Raw genomic sequence first — 16,068 nt, forward strand, 5'->3', positions numbered from 1 at the left:
AACTGAATGCAATGATGTGGAGGTGCCAACTTCTAATATTTTATTCAGAATAGAATATAAATCACGAAACAAAAGTTTAAACTGAGAAAATGTACCATTTTAAGGGAAAAATATGTTGAATCAGAATTTCATGGTGTCAACAAATCCCCAAAAAGTTGGGACAAGGCCATTTTCACCACTGTGTGGCATCTCCCCTTCTTCTTACAACACTCAACAGACGTCTGGGGACCGAGGAGACCAGTTTCTCAAGTTTAGAAATAGGAATGCTCTCCCATTCTTGTCTAATACAGGCCTCTAACTGTTCAATCGTCTTGGGCCTTCTTTGTTGCACCTTCCTCTTTATGATGCGCCAAATGTTCTCTATAGGTAAAAGATCTGGACTGCAGACTGGCCATTTCAGTACCCGGATCCTTCTCCTACGCAGCCATGATGTTGTGATTGATGCAGAATGTGGTCTGGCATTATCTTGTTGAAAAATGCAGGGTCTTCCCTGAAAGAGATGACGTCTGGATGGGAGCATATGTTGTTCTAGAACCTGAATATATTTTTCTGCATTGATGGTGCCTTTCCAGAGATGCAAGCTGCCCATGCCACACGCACTCATGCAACCCCATACCATCAGAGATGCAGGCTTCTGAACTGAGCGTTGATAACAACTTGGGTTGTCCTTGTCCTCTTTGGTCCGGGTGACATGGCGTCCCAGATTTCCAAAAAGAACTTCGAATCGTGACTCGTCTGACCACAGAACAGTCTTCCATTTTGCCACACTCCATTTTAAATGATCCCTGGCCCAGTGAAAACGCCTGAGCTTGTGGATCTTGCTTAGAAATGGCTTCTTCTTTGCACTGTAGAGTTTCAGCTGGCAACGGTGGATGGCACGGTGGATTGTGTTCACTGACAATGGTTTCTGGAAGTATTCCTGAGCCCATTCTGTGATTTCCTTTACAGTAGCATTCCTGTTTGTGGTGCAGTGTCGTTTAAGGGCCCGGAGATCACGGGCATCCAGTATGGTTTTACGGCCTTGACCCTTACGCACAGAGATTGTTCCAGATTCTCTGAATCTTCGGATGATGTTATGCACAGTTGATGATGATAGATGCAAAGTCTTTGCAATTTTTCGCTGGGTAACACCTTTCTGATATTGCTCCACTATCTTTCTGCGCAACATTGTGGGAATTGGTGATCCTCTACCCATCTTGGCTTCTGAGAGACACTGCCACTCTGAGAAGCTCTTTTTATACCCAATCATGTTGCCAATTGACCTAATTAGTGTTAATTGGTCTTCCAGCTCTTCGTTATGCTCAAATTTACTTTTTCCAGCCTCTTATTGCTACTTGTCCCAACTTTTTTGGGATTTGTTGACACCGTGAAAATTGGAATCAACGTATTTTTCCTTTAAAATGATACATTTACTCGGATTAAACGTTTGATCTGTCATCTACGTTCTATTACAAATAAAATATTGACATTTTCCATCTCCACATCATTGCATTCAGTTTTTATTCACAATTTGTTTAGTGTCCCAACTTTTTTGGAATCCGGTTTGTAATTTTATTCTCTCTTTTTTTCATTCACAGATCACTTATATCCAGTACCTGGAGGGTTGGAGCTTTAGGATGAAGTGGACGCACTATTTTATACGAGAGGGAGCCATGCGTCTTTTTTATTATATATTTTTTCTGTTTGTTTTATATATTTGCACTTTTTACACTGCCGGACCCGGCGTACACCTTGGGACTGTTACATATTTTATTATAATAGCCGCGATGGTGTTGTTGAGATTATTCCCTTCATCTGGTATAGATTTGCTCCCTGTGACATCTGTGTACCTGCAGGAGGAGAACCCTCTTGGGTATGGTAGCGATCGGACACCCTTGACAGACACCCCTTGCTATACCGCGGGTTTCCGTGGCATCAGTGTTTTTTTGTCTGGGCACAGTATGTGGGCAATCTGGTTTCCAGGCTGTCCGTACTAGTCTAGATCGCGATACCCTGATTTACAGCAGGTCTTATGTGTGTACATGGGATATGGGCATCTTTCCAGCTTCTAAGATGGCGCATTAAGACCGGATGTATACTGGGCATGCGCCGCAACGCACCGAGGCTGCAGTGAGTGGCGCTGGTATGACGTAAGAGCATGGGCCGGCTTTGATGATGCTCGGCGTCTTCCAGCTGCCACCAGTCCCTGATTGAAGTAACGCCGCGCCTGTGCAGTGGTATGTTTACAACGCCATATGACCGCATGGAATGTGCCCCTCTCCGCTTTGATGTGTCCACCTGATCGTCCCTTTGCTCCGCCCTCGGTATGTTTTACATTCACTAGACGCATCCATCGACTGCTTTTTTGTGCCTGATCGATGGGTCCGTCTTTTTACTCACATAATGTATGCAAATGTCAGATATGTATAATCATGTCATTTGCCTTATCATGTATTTTTTTCACAGTATTTTTATCATGATTTTGATGTTGTCACTTCTGTAACACACCCACTGGGTGGGACATGGTCACATGATGTGTATACTGATTGATTCACCTATATATTGGTCTTCACTTGTTTTGTATCTCTGCTTGAAAAAGGCTCATTTTTGGAGCCGAAACGTTGCACCCTATGGTTGAATAAAGGAACATTCACTTTTCATCTAGCCGGAGTGCCACTCATTTTCTGGATATATATATATATATATATATATATATATATATACACTGCCTATCCCAAAAAAAAAGTCGCCACAAAAAAAAAAAAAGATTCTCAATGGGGTTAAGGTCTAAACTCTGTGGTGGCCAATCCATGTGTGGAAATGATGTCTCATGCTCCCTGAACCACTCTTTCACAATTTGAGCCCAATGAATCCTGGCATTGTCATCTTGGAATATGCCCGTCCCATCAGGGAAGAAAAAAATCCATTGATGGAATAACCTGGTCATTCAGTATGTTCAGGTAGTCCGCTGACCTCATTCTTGGAGCACATACTGTTGCTGAACCTAGACCTGACCAACTGCAGCAACCCCAGATCATAGCACTGCCCCCACAGGCTTGTACAGTAGGCACTAGGCATGATGGGTGCAGCACTACATCTGCCTCTCTTCTTACCCTGATGCGCCCATCACTCTGGAACAGGGTAAATCTGGACTCATCAGACCACATCACCTTCTTCCATTGCTCCAGGGTCCAATCTTTATGCTCCCTAGCAAATTGAAGCCTTTTCTTCTGGTTTGCCTCACTGATTAGTGGTTTTCTTACGGCTACACAACTGTTCAGTCACAATCCCGTGAGTTCCCTTCGCATTGTGCGTGTGGAAATGCTCTTTTTTTTTCACTATTAAACATAGCCCTGAGTTCTACAGTTGTTTTTCTTCGATTTGATTTCACCAAACGTTTAAGTGATCGCCGATCACGATCATTCAGGATTTTTTTCCCGCCACATTTCTTCTTCTTCTTCCACTTTCCTTCCAGTTTTTAATAATGCGTTGGACAGTTCTTAACCCAATTTTAGTAGTTTCTGCAATCTCCTTAGATGTTTTCTCTGCTTGATGCATGCCAATGATTTGACCCTTCTCAAACAAACTAACATCTTTTCCACGACCACGATATGTGTCTTTCGACATGGTTGTTTAAGAAATGAGAAGCAACTCATTGCACCAGTTGGGGTTAAATAACTTGTTGCCAGCTGAAAGATAATCACTCATGTAGTAATTATCCAATAGGAGGCTCATAACTATTTGCTTAGTTAAATCCAGGTGGCGACTTTTTTTTGGACAGGCAGTGTATATCAACACAACATACCGTACCAAGAAGTAGTTCGAATGGAATAAAACTTTCTATGTGTTAATGTAATGATGATATATGTAAGTGATTACAATATTACTCGGGAAAACTGTACTGTATTGGAAATGGTCTGAGACAGAGGTGTGTAATGAAGGTGCCACCTGTGTCTAGATAGTGGACAGTAAATATGAGACTATTAAAATTCTGAAGGGCTCAAAAAGTTTTAAGCACCACTGTATACAATGCAATTTATAAAGTCTTGAGACACTTTTAGGCTACTTTCACTGTTGCGTTGTTAACGCCGATGTGGACGCTCTGAGAAGCGAGGAACCCCTGGACTACTGGGTGTATAGGCGTGACCTGTGGCCAGAGCTAGCACAATTTGCCATGGAACTCTTGGCTTGCCCCTCGTCGAGTGTCCTGTCCGAAAGGACGTTCAGCGCAGCAGGGGGGATCGTGACCGATAAGGGCACTCGTCTAGCTTATGACAGAGTGGAGTACCTCACATTTCTAAAAATGAATGAGGCATGGATCTCGGAGGAATTCAACACATTGTGATGACCACATGTAATTGAATTTCCTCATGCCAGCCCACACATATCCGCCATCACCCAGAACAAAGAATGGTCCTTGTCCTTTGTACAGTATATACAGCGGCAGCATAAAAGGCCTTTTCTGTCAGGTGACTGCCTAATTTTTGGGGCCTCTACTCCAGTGGCCAAGAGTGCAATTTTTATCAAATGACCACCTAATGCACCTCCAACCACAGAATCACAAGTTATTTTGTGTCAGGTCAATGCCTAATTTTTGTGCCATCTACTCCAGTGGCCTACAGTAAAAATGTTATTCAGTGACCGCCTAATGTACCTCCAGCCACAGAATCACAAGTTCTTTTGTGTCAGGTAAATGACAAATTTTTGGGGCCTGTACTCCAGTGGCCTGCAGTTCTATTTTTATCCAGTGACCGCCTAATGTACCTCCAGCCACAGAATCACAAGTTTTTTTGTGTCAGGTGAATGCCAAATTTTTGGGGCCAGTACTCCATTGGCCTACAGTAACATTTTTATCCAGTGAATGCCTAATGTACCTCCAGCCACATCAGCCAAAGTTATTTTCTGTCCGGTGAATGCCAAATTTTTGGGGCCTGTACTCCAGTGGCCTACAGTAAAATTTTTATCCAGTGACTGCCTAATTTTTATCCAGCCACATCAGCCAAAGTTATTTTCTGTCCGGTGAATGCCAAATTTTTGGGGCCTGTACTCCAGTAGACTACAGGAAAATGTTCATCCAGTGACCGCCTAATGTACCTCCTGCCACAGAATCACAAGTTCTTTTGTGTCAGGTAAATGCCAAATTTTTGGGGCCCCTGCTCCAGTGGCCTACAGTAACATTTTTTACCCAGTGACCACCTAATGTATCTCCAGCCACATTAGCCAAAGTTCTTTTGTGTCCGGTGAATGCCAAATATTTGGGGTCTGTACTGGCCTACAGTAAATTTTATATCCAGTGAACGCCTAATGTACCTCCAGCCACATCAGCCAAAGTTCTTTTCTGTCAGATGAATGCCTAATTTTTGGGGCTCGTACTCCCGTGGCATAATTTTTTTTTTTCCAGGCTCCAGCTTGGCACATTTTTGAGAGTTTCCCTTTAAGACGCATAAAAATGACCCTAATTAAAATACATATTTTTGTGGGAATTTTTGCCAATGCTCCCCCTCTGGTATATCACTGTACATGTGGTGGGACTATTTGTGTGCTTCTAGTAAGTGTTTGCTGGCTGCAAATATGACCTGAAGGTTTTTCACGTTCGCCTGCTATTAAAGTGAATGGGGCCCACCACGAAGTTGCAGTTGAGCATTTGATCGCAAACGCGCGGTTCGCTAAGATTTGATCGCGGGTGCGTGTTCACGAATCGTCCCGGACGATGTTCGTCCATCACTATTAGGTAGCGTGATAGGAATTACTGTTTCTCTGCTGTCCATACTGTGACACAGTGAGAGGTTTGGTATGGGAAAACAGGTATTTTCCTCCCAGCATGTGCTGCTAGGCTGATTTACAGCCAGGTAAGGTCAAATAACGGACCGGATTTTAAATGCCGGTCCGGGTTTTGGCAGCACCTCACTGGCAGCTGGGCTCAGAAGCTATGTCTCTTTGTTGGGATCTGAGAGCCTTGTATCTGGATGAAGGCTTGCTACCTGTTTGGCGTGAAGACAGGTTGGTGCTACTATCAGCAAGGGCTCTTTGAGGCAGAATTGCCGCATGTTGTGAATTACCACCAACACCGCAAGGTTACTTTTTAGTTGTTTATGACTGCTTGTTTTGTCACTTGCCTAAAGTGTGAATAAAACACTTGAATAGGTTATTGGTTAATTACTCAGGGCCTCCCCATAGACCTCACATTTTCTCCTCCCCCAATACCTTCCCAATAAGACGCAACACACTCTGCTTGGATTAAATCGGCCACAGCAGCTGTTTTATTAATAAAATAAATACATCCATAAATAACAATAAAATTAACATTAACCCCTGACGAGGGAGATCGTAGAAGCCCCAAAATTTTACCTTTCATAAGAAGCCAACATGGCAATTCCATCTTGCCTCCAGCCGTAGAACACCAGCTCGGAGACACCAACTGATGGACGCCTCTCCGAACCAACCAGGTGCCTGAAACTATGAGTGTCCAGCCCCACCATTGAGGCCCTCCCATTTCCAATACCGTCATATACCACTAGCTTCTAGGATCTCCCACCGCCACGACTGCCGCTACAGCCGCGACAGCCACACCTGTCCATAGACCCCCCAACCCCCAAACTGACTACCGTGTCAGCCTCCTGACATCACCCCAGACCCCACAATTTTTTTTAAATATATACCTTAGGGTGGGAGGGAGTTCTTTTTCTCCCCAAAATGGCGCCGGCTCACCCCCGGCCACCTCATTTTAAAACCTAAATCCCACCCCCTCTATCTCCCTAAACACCTCCTCCCCACCACTATTAACTCATTCCTGCCCTGGCCCTTCCTACCAAAACCTTTCATGTCGGCCTCCCCTTACCTTTTGTCCTAGTCCAGCCTCTCTGAACTGTTTGATCCAAAGAACTTGTTGTTGCCTCTATACTGCATCCGCTAATCCTGTCTACCAGAGCGAGTCCCCACAATTGGTGGATGATGCAGGCAAGAGTAGTGAGGCTGGCTTAAGCGCTGATATTTTTGGTTTCTGCATTTTTCAGGCACTGTTGTATGTCGTACATTAAACCAGCTGTATTACAACCAGTGCCCCACGACAAAATGGAGGCTGTTGTGAAGGCCCTCATGGAGGCTAATCTGCAGCAGCGAGAGACAAACCTGCAACAACGCGAGGCTAATAAGCAGCAGCAGAAGACTAACCAGTTGCTGTTAGAACACGTGATGGCTTTGCAGACAGTAGGAGAAACCCCGAGTGTCCACGATGCCCGGAAAGTAGTCCGTGCAGTCCGTGACCCCCGCAGACGACATTGACGACATTGAAACGAGAAAGTGGCCATCAGGGAAAAGCTACCCCGTGACCAGTGGGCTGAGGTCGCCGCTCCATTCCTGGCATTTAATTCCCAGCGGGTGTATATCGACTTGCCGGACGATCAAGCCGGCCGACTAACAAAAAGTGAAGGTTGACATTTTGGCAAGACTGGGGTGAATGTGTTGGTCCGGGCCCAGCGGGTACATCAGTGGGGGTTTGAGCCGGCTGAGCCTGCAAGGACCCAGTATTATGATTTACTCCACCTCTTGCAAAAGTGGCTACAGCCTGATGTGCTGAGTCCCCCGGCCATGCTGGATAGACTATTAGCCGACATGTTCTGGAGGGCTTTGCCATACCGTCTCCAGCACTGGATCGGTCAGGTGTCTCCTGGCAATGCCCTTGAAATGGTGGACCTGGTGGAACGTTATGAAGCTACCAGGAATCTAAAGGAGGGGGATTGGCAAACCCGGAAATCTCCACCCCAGGCCCGGAGATTTGAGCCAATGAAACCCGCCCAGGATGAACCCACGGCGGACCTGGCTCCAATAGTCTGCTGGCGGTGTCAGGAGCATGGCCATGTAAGGGCTGACTGTCCCCATCGGGTTGAGCCCATGGACACTAACTATAGCTACGTCAGTCGCTATATGCCAGGATGCTGTGTGCAACAGGTATCCAGAGTCTCTAGATCATTTGTGCCAGGTGGCGGAGGCTCTGCTGGACTCAGGGAGTCTGGTGACGCTAGTAAGGGCTACCCTGGTGAGGTCCACTGAGTATAGTGGCCAGAAAGTCGGGGTGATGTGCTTATAGGAGACTTAAAAGACTCCCCTACCACACTGGTGTCTCTATCCACGGTGGCTGGTAGATGGACCTACGAGGTGGCTATCGCCACAAATCTACATTATGAACTCATAATAGGGAGAGACTTCCCGGCACTGTGGCCTGCTATGAGAGTGACTGATACCCATGAGACAGAGGTAATCCTAGCAGAGTGGCCCGGCTCAGGGGGGAGACCAGTACCCTAAAAACCCGAGACCAAAGGGCCAGCGGTAGGGGTGACCGCCACTTCAGTGGAAGAGGGGGAGACAACCCCACTAAGAATGATGGTGGGAGATGTGGACGACTTGCTGCCGGGTCCTGAATTGGCAGACCTCAATGTCTCCGGGGATAATTTTGGTACCACCCAACGTCGGGACCCAACCCTATCCCGCGCCTGGGAAAATGTGTTAATAGTAGATGGTGAACCACAACAACCTGGGGCAGAGTCAGTGTTTCCCAGTTTTGTGATTCATCAAGATATGTTGTATCGGGTAAACCAATTACGGGGTCAGCCTATTGAACAGTTGGTGGTCCCCAAGGCTTATCGCAATCTCGTGCTAGATCTAGCCCACCAACACGTTCTCGGGGGTCACCTGGGGCTGCAGAGAACTCAGGATCATATTCTACAGTGGTTCTACTGGCCCAGCATATTCAAAGAAGTGGAAGAGTTTTGTAAGTCTTGCCTGACCTGCCAGATAACTAGCCCCAAGCCACATTTCCGTAGTCCCCTAGTACCTCTCCCAATTATCGAAGTACCATTTGACTGAATAGCTATGGACCTTGTAGACCCAATACCGAAGTCCGCCAGAGGGCATCAACACATCTTCATCATTCTAGACTATGCCACTCGGTAGCCGGAGGCCAAACTCATAGCTAAGGAGTTAATGGAGATGTTTTCCCGAGTAGGACTACCTAAAAAGATTCTGACCGACCAAGGGACCCCTTTTATGTCCAAGGTGATGAGGGAACTCTGTAAGTTGCTGCACATAAAACAACTACGGACGTCCGTTTACCATCCGCAAACGGGCGGTCTGGTAGAACGGTTTAACCAAGCATTAAAAAATAAGTTGAAAAAGGTAGTGTCTAAAGATGGGAAGGACTGGGACCTCATTCTGCCATATCTCATGTTCGCAGTGCAAGAGGTACCCCAGGCCTCTACTCGGTTCTCGCCCTTCGAACTGCTATATGGCAGACACCCTCGAGGTCTCTTGGAGGTGGCCAAAGAGGCGTGGGAACAACAACCAACTCCACATAAAAGTGTCATTGAGTACGTTACCTTGATGCAAGATCGGATAGAGACAGTGTTGCCTCTTGTTAGGGAGCATATGGAGGCAGCTCAGCGAGCACAGAGTCGGGACTAAATTGGGCAGGCTCGGGTCCGGATCTTTAACCCTGGTGATTAGGTTTTGGTTCTGGTGCCGATCGTGGACAGTAAGTTCCTGGCTAGGTGGCAGGGGCCCTACGAGGTACTCGAGAAAATTGGAGATGTAAACTACAAGGTACACCATGCAGGGCAGCGAAAGCCAGAGCAGGTTTATCATGTGAATTTACTCAAACCATGGAAAGATACGGAAACCTGTACAGAAGACAGCCCGCGGCCGGGTTTTCTAGGAGAAGAGGTACCGGTCCCTCTGTCTGATGCAAGAGAGGCGGCTGCCACAGTAAAAATTGCTGACAGCCTCTCAGGAGGCCAGGGAGTTCGTTAGTCGGAATGCGGATGTGTTCTCGGACATCCCTAGACGCACTTCCATAATCCAGCATGACATTGTCACTGAGCCTCAGGCAAAAGTCCGATTAAAACCATACCAGGTGCCCGAGGCTCGGCGACAAGCCGTATCAGAGGAGGTGCAGCTAATGTACAGCTAGACGTCATTGAGGAGTCAAAAAGTGAGTGGGCCAGTCCTATAGTATTGATCCCCAAGCCAGACTGGACATTGCGGTTTTGTAACAGGCAGCCTCTGCCACGACCAGTGACATCAGCATTACCAGTATTACTGAAGTGCATGCACTGATTGCCTGTCTAATATTGCCTCTCTACTGTATAGTACTACAACTACTGTACTGCTCTGTACCTGTGCCAGGATGAGCTGACATTTTGGAAATCAGGTAACAGATATGAGATAGATAGATATATGTCAGAGATAGATTATAGATAGGTAGATAGATATGAGATAGATAGATATAGGATATATAGATAGATGATGATAGATAGATAGATAGATAGATATGTAACACCCCAGAGTTGTGTTACTAAATTCTTTTACCCCGCTACAATCTACTAAGTGCATTAACATTGTCATCTGATGTAATTTTACATTATATCCTTAAAAAATGTGCATTGTAAACCTTGTTAAATGTATGTTGCTGTAATTTCCATGTTCAGCAGGTGGTAGCAATGTGTTAGCAAGGAGTTAAGTTCAGTTTAGTGTTTCTAGACTGGAATAGTTCATTCCAGTTTAGCTCCCCCCTCTGTGAGCAGAGTGGGTTGCTCCCACATCCTGCCTCATGGGTGGAGAAGGAATTTAGAGTGAGTGTGCCGGCCACCCCTGCTAGGGGAAGGGTGTGAGTGTAGGTGTCCCCCTGCATAGGGAACCCAGCCAGGATCTTGTCTCGGCTGAGACATTGATCATCATCCCCAGCCTGAGCCCTTCAGCCTCAGCTGGAAGAAAGCAAGCAGCCACCTCCAGTTCCAGGAAGAAGCATACCCTGTGAAGTTAGCTGTGAGTAGAGACCAGAGACCCAGGAAAAGCCATATTCCTCCTCAGCTAGTCAGTCCCCAGACAGCAGAAGATAGAAAGTGCAGAAGCCAAATTCCTGCCACATTTCAAAGCTACAAAGAAGACGTCCTTTCCTGCAAGCTCCAGGTACATGAGAGAGCAGAAGATAAATTCCTGCCAACCATTGCCAATACCTGCTGGGACTTAAGACAAAGCTGTATCTTGCTTGGATGAAAGCTACTCTGAGTAAAGACAAGTTAGAACCTTACCAAAGGTCTGGATCTCAATTACTGCTGCAAAATCCCTATATTATTCCTTCTAGCACCACACTCAATTTATTGCAAGTGAGACAGGATCCAGGAGTCCAGCAGTACCCAGGTAGGAGACACCGTTGACACTATTGCCACTACCATACAGAGACATTACACCACTCTGGCATCTTAAAGGGACCTGTGACTGTACCCTGCGCACGCTACAATTGGCGTCATGAACCAACAATATACTATCATACTCATATCCTGTCCCAATGCATAATTTGGCGTCCGTGTAACCGTACCACGATCTGGCTAATTACAGACATATAGACAGATATGGGATAGATAGATACAGGGGCGGACATACTGCCTGTGCAGCCGGTTCAGCGTTCAGCGGTTGACTAGTCTGCCGGAGACAGGGGAATGAAGCGCTGTTAACACTGTACTCACCCCTCCTCCCTGGTCTCCTCCGGGCCGCTCTGCTGTGACTTGACTGTGTACAGCGCGCACTATGACCTTACATTGTACGCAGTCAGGTGACAGTACAGCGCAGGCCAGATAAGACCAGCGAGTGGGGACTGCAGGAGATGACATCGTCGCCCCTCATTATGGGGGTCTAAGCATCTGATATGGGGGTATGAGCATCAATATGGGGGCCTGAGCATCTGATATGGGGGTCTGAGCATTAATATGGTGGTCTGCGCATCTGATAGGGGGGGTCTGAGCATCTGATATGGGGGTCTGAGAATCGATATGGGGGCCTGAGAATCTGATATGGGGGTTTGAGCATCGATATGGGGGCCTGAACATCTTATATGGGGGTCTAAGCATCTGATATGAGGGTCTGAGGATCAGATAAGGGGGTCTAGGGATATGAAAAAGGGGTCTAAGCATCTGATATGGCAGTTTGACCTGAGGATCTGATCTGAGGTCTAATATGGGGGTCTGATCTGAAATGAAAGGGGGTATTTTTTTGTATTGTCACACATTATGGGGGTATTTTTGTACCGGTGCACATTATAAGTGGACATTTTTCTACTGGCACTCATTGTAAGGGGCACAATAGGAATATTATTACTTTTGGGGGCACTGTTAACACTGAGTGCACTCTGGCAGATAATTATTTTTATTGGTAGGACTTTGAGGAGCACTATTACTGTGGGGGGCACACTGGCACAGTATCAGCATAGCACAATTATTTTTTGGGGGCATTATGGATACACTATTAGTGTCAGAAAAACTATTTTCTGGGCGCAGTTATTTTTATTTTGTTAGTTTGTTATTGATATTTTATTTACTTGTCATCTTTTTGTTAAACTCTGCAGAGACAAGAGATGGCTGAAAGAAGTGCAGCGTCCCACTATGTGTGTGTGGGCACTGCTTAAAAGCACTTTTTACATTTGAAACTGTATTGTGCTGTATTGTGGTACTTTGTACTATTGTATCTGCAAAACCCTGTTACCAGGCCGATTAGGTGTAATTTATACATCCCACCACTAGATGGGCATATAGTTCAGGTCTTATATACCTAGGTCAGGCCTAGTTAGTGAGTTGGGGGACAGTGTTGAGATCAGTGTGGAGATCAGTACTTCATAGACTGATACTGAGAGTGGAAGAGTGAAGATCTAGCACTTCTTCTCTAATGAAAGTTTAGTCCAGAAAGGGACAAGAGAAAAAGGACTTATATACATTCAAAGGATAAAAGCCACAAGTCAGGCATCAAGGACCTTTGAGATATTCAGGTGAAGGATACCCTAGCCTCCGGCAACCTCACCCAAAAATTGCACTGATATTGAAAATAACCCACTGCTCCAAACTAAAACCTGAAAAGCCTAGAAACAGTGGATTTGCAGAACCAACTCTGAACCATCTAGAGACTGCATTTTTGTACTTCTGCAACCAAAGACATCTAAAGTAAAAGTTGTGAGTTGCATTTCACCACTGTCTACCTCATTATTACCACTATTGGTTGTACCACCATTAACGGTACTGGCGTCACGGCAAAAACCATCAAGGGACTCAGCCGCAACAAGCACCCTAAGCACGTCTAACATCAAGGGCACCTCAACCACCATCTTGGCTGATGCTTCCTACCACAGAGCTGGCCCCGGAGGATTTCGTGCTGTCCACCTCAACATTGTGCTGCCAGCCCAGGGAGGCTTTCTGCTAACCGTGAGTAAACTGATGAACTGTGTGTTATATCATTTGGCCCCTCATCGGTCCACCGTGCACCTCACGTGTTCCCCCTGCGACTGGCTGGTTACAGAAGTCATCATGGCGGTTTGGTCTGAATGGAGAAGATAAGGATAGAGAACGTCTACATCAGAGAAGATGTCACTGGATGTAAGAGGTATGTGCGCTGTATTCTCCTGTACGTTTGTAGCTCTGTATGTAATGGTATCACAGTATGTCTTCAACAGTGGGGCTGGAGGGAAGGGGTTAGGTTGAGAATTTGGTATGGGGGGGTAGGCGCCAATTTTTGTCTCCGGCATCAGAAAGGCTAGGTGCACCCCTGTCTTTTGCCACAAAGCACTGAGGGACGGGGGAGAGGGGGTCCCAGGCACATTCTTGGCGCATATCTATCTATCTATCTATCTATCTATCTATCTATCTATCTATCTATCTATCTATCTATCTATCTATCTATCTATCTATCCAGGGACGGACACAGACAGCAGAGGGCCCCTCTGCTGTCTGTGTCCGTCCCTGGAAAGATAGATAGATAGATAGATAGATAAATAGTAGATATATAATAGATAGGTAAATAAATAGTAGATAGATAGATAGATAATAGATAGATAGATAGTAGATAGATAAAAATACATAGATAAATTGTTGTAACCATCAGGGTAGCCAGCAAAGCAGCTGCTATGGGGCCCAGCAACTAAGGGTACTTTCAGACTTGTGGCAGAGGATTCCGGCAGGCAACTCCGTCGCCGGAATTGCCTGCCAGATCCGTCAAAACGTTTGCAAACTAATGGCATTTGTCAGACGGATCAGGATCCTGATCTGTATGACAAATGCATTGAAATGCCGGATCCGTCTCTCCGGTGTCATACGGAAAAACGGATCTGGCATTTATTTTTTTCACATTTTTTGCAGTCTGAGCATGTGCAGACCGCAATGCCAGATCCGTTTTGCCAGAACACTCGGGGACAGATTAATGCATGTCAATGGGAAAAAAAATTGGTGGATTCTGCATTCCGGCAATACTGCAGTATTATCTCCGTCCTGAAAAGTCAACAAGACTGAACTGAAGACATCCTGATGCATCCTGAACGGATTGGTCTCCATTCAGAATGCATTAGGATAAAACGGATCAGTTCTTTTCCGGTATTGGGCCCCTAGGACGGAACTCAATGCCGGAAAAGAATAACGCTAGTGTGAAAGTACCTTAAGAAGGCCCATCTCCACTCATACATAAGGCTCAGTTGGTGATTAAATGCATATAAGGTGCCATGGAATATTTAATACGACCCCATTCTCAGTTTTGCTATGATTACGTCTGTTTGCATTATCCCTTCTATATGGCACAGTATTTATTTTTGCATTGTTTTTGTCCTGTGACATCATATGTGCAATATATTTGCATATGTTTAATTCCAATGTTGCAGCCTCACTGAGTAGATTTATCCCTGTATTGTTACATCAATGTGTGCCTCAGTCTTGCGCATTAGGGAGACCAATCGTAAGCTTTTATGAGCATGTTGCTGAAAGTGGTCATGGTGCAATGGGGCCCCGTGTTTATTTGTTACACCACTGCATAGAAAAAATAAAATAAAAAATAAAATAAATAAATATATATATATATATATATATATATACACAGTACAGACCAAAAGTTTGGACACACCTTCTCATTCAAAGAGTTTTCTTTATTTTCATGACTATGAAGGCATCAAAACTATGAATTAACACATGTGGAATTATATACATAACAAACAAGTGTAAAGCAACTGAAAATATGTCATATTCTAGGTTCTTCAAAGTAGCCACCTTTTGCTTTGATTACTGCTTTGCACACTCTTGGCATTCTCTTGATGAGCTTCAAGAGGTAGTCCCCTGAAATGGTCTTCCAACAGTCTTGAAGGAGTTCCCAGAGATGCTTAGCACTTGTTGGCCCTTTTGCCTTCACTCTGCGGTCCAGCTCACCCCAAACCATCTCGATTGGGTTCAGGTCCGGTGACTGTGGAGGCCAGGTCATCTGGCGCAGCACCCCATCACTCTCCTTCATGGTCAAATAGCCCTTACTTTCAAAGTTTTCCCAATTTTTCGGCTGACTGACTGACCTTCATTTCTTAAAGTAATGATGGCCACTCGTTTTTTTTTACTTAGCTGCTTTTGTCTTGCCATAATACAAATTCTAACTGTCTATTCAGTAGGACTATCAGCTGTGTATCCACCTGACTTCTCCTCAACGCCACTGATGGTCCCAACCCCATTTATAAGGCAAGAAATCCCACTTATTAAACCTGACAGGGCACACCTGTGAAGTGAAAACCATTTCAGGGGACTACCTCTTGAGAATGCCAAGAGTGTGCAAAGCAGTAATCAAAGCAAAAGGTGGCTACTTTGAAGAACCTAGAATATGACATATTTTCAGTTGTTTCACACTTGTTTGTTATGTATATAATTCCACATGTGTTAATTCATAGTTTTGATGCCTTCATAGTCATGAAAATAAAGAAAACTCTTTGAATGAGAAGGTGTGTCCAAACTTTTGGTCTGTACTGTATATATATATATATATATATATATATATATATATATAAAATAGGTATAACATAGGTGTAAGATAGATGAAAGAAAGAATAGAAAAATAAATTTTGCTATCTTGACCTCCACTTTTCACATAAGTTACACAACTGCATAGGAAGCCTAGTTTTTATTCAATATAACAAGAACAATGCGAATAATAGAAAAGTTTTCTAAAACTAGAGAAAGTTTTTTTTCTTCACAGTTTTCTGCCATCTATGAAATGTAGATTCAGGCAACTCCATGGTTTCAGGTCACATTTTCTATA

Source organism: Bufo bufo, chromosome 4 (assembly GCF_905171765.1).
Source record: "Bufo bufo chromosome 4, aBufBuf1.1, whole genome shotgun sequence".
Lineage (NCBI taxonomy): Eukaryota > Metazoa > Chordata > Amphibia > Anura > Bufonidae > Bufo > Bufo bufo.